Here is a 2,083-nt window from a genome sequence, read left to right as displayed (position 1 = left end):
TTATTTGTGTAATTAATATTATGTTCCATACTGAAATATAAATAGTTTTCATTTGATTAATATTAATTACATTTTTAAAAGAGTTACTTTGATAATTAGTCAGATTTTGGTATTAAAATTCGTTTGTTCGAAGTTAAGCACAAAGCTACACAATGGGCTATCTGTGCTCTGATCACCACGGGTATCGAAACCCGCTTTATGGCGTTGTAAGTCCGCAGACATACCGCTGTGCCACTGGTAAGCAATTGCATTAAGATATCAAGTCTACATACAATCTTCTTATACGGAGAAATTATATAACACATTAATCAATTTACATGGCCGGGAGCAGAAAATTTTACCAGTTGTTACGACAGTGGGGGTCACGTGACGAGTATTCTAGAAGATTCGCTAGTGTGTTACGACAGCGGGGTCGCGTGACGAATATTCTAGAAGATTCGCTAGTGTGTTGCGACAGCGTTGCGTCAATTGACGCTGGTAGCACGAGTTGAGAGTCTTAGAAGTTTCTAGAACAGGCAGTATTATCGTATATAAGTGCGCTAGACAGTGAGAGAGACAGACGGAGTCGAAGCAGTAGTGGAGACAGAGGCAGAGACGAAGCAGGCAGAGAGAAAGAAAGACAGCGATTACGGTCGGCGGGAACTGAGGATAGCAGACACAGAGATCGGAACTATAGTTTGCGGGGACGGACAATTAAGTCTAAGCGCGATAGAAAGTGAGTGAATTGTTGTGAACTATAGTGTGTGTAACTGTGAAAATTAAGTACATTACAAAGTTGTATTGAGGAAGAATAAACAAATTTTATAAAGAAAGGACTTGTATCTTAGAAGAATTAACAAACAAACAAACAGAGACGTAACAAATTGTTGTCAGAAAGTGGGATAAAAAAAGAAGAAGAAAAAGAGAAGATGGAAACGAGAAGCGGCAAATCAAACTACAGCTTAGCAGATTTGATGGCAGCAATACAAGAACAGCAAAAGAAACAAGAAGAGAGACAACAGCAGTTGCAAGAAAACCTGCAACAGTGGCAGCTTCAACAGCAAAATAAACAGGAGAAATTAGAGCAGTTGTTGGAGGAAAAAGAAAAGAAACAAGAAGAACGAGAAAAAAAAACAAGAGAGATTACAGCAGTGGCAACTGGAACAAGGAATGAAACAGGAAGAAAGTCAGCAGCAACTACAGGAAAATCAACTACAACGGCAGGAAGTACAAATGGAAAACATTAGTAAATTTAAAAGCGAATTAGATATGTTAAAGGACGATTTATTGTCTTTTACACAAGGAGGATACATTAACCATCAGCTTAACCAGCCCCAGACAATGACAAGCCCCTTCCAGACCCCGCAGCTTACCCTAATGCAGACATCTTCAGTCCTGTTAGAAGTCACATCCCAGATATGAATGTCAGTAATAGGGGTGATTCAGTACGAAGGAAACCACAGGAATTCGATGGGAAGGCACCGTGGGAAGCATATAGAGCACAATTTGAGCTACTGGCAGAGATGAATGGATGGACAGAGGAGCAGAAAGCAGTATATCTGGCAACGAGCTTGAAAGGACAACCACTGGAAATACTTGGACAGTTGTCAGCAGACGACAGGCACAACTATAGAACACTGGTAGCGGCTCTAGAACTCAGGTACAGAACCCAAAACCAGTCAGAAGTCTACAGGGGTAGGTTTAGGACGAGAGTCCGTGCTAAAGGGAAGAGCCTGCAAGAGCTAGCACAGGACTTGGAAAGTATGGCACACAAGGCCTAACCAACTGCACCACCCGATCTCCTCAAGTTGTTGCTGAGAGATCAGTTTGTAGATGCCTTGGACAGTCCACATCTAAAGATACAAGTGAAGCAAGCACACCCCTTTACGATGCAGGATGCAATGGCCAGAGCTCTCCAATTTGAATCCTACGTTAAGTCCAACACAGAGGCACCAAGGTTGGTACAGTCGTCAGGATTCAAGGCCAGAAAAGGGCAGCTTTCAGAGAAGTTTGAGGGACTTTTACTGGCACTGTAACAAACCTGGGCACAAGAGAGCCCAATGCTGGCTACTTCAACAAATGGAAGATGCCACAGTAGGAAAGG

Source organism: Limulus polyphemus, unplaced genomic scaffold, assembly GCF_000517525.1.
Source record: "Limulus polyphemus unplaced genomic scaffold, Limulus_polyphemus-2.1.2 Scaffold2705, whole genome shotgun sequence".
NCBI classification, from domain to species: Eukaryota; Metazoa; Arthropoda; class Merostomata; order Xiphosura; family Limulidae; genus Limulus; species Limulus polyphemus.
The sequence above is the reverse complement of the archived record's forward strand: the minus strand, read 5'-3'. Positions refer to the sequence as shown.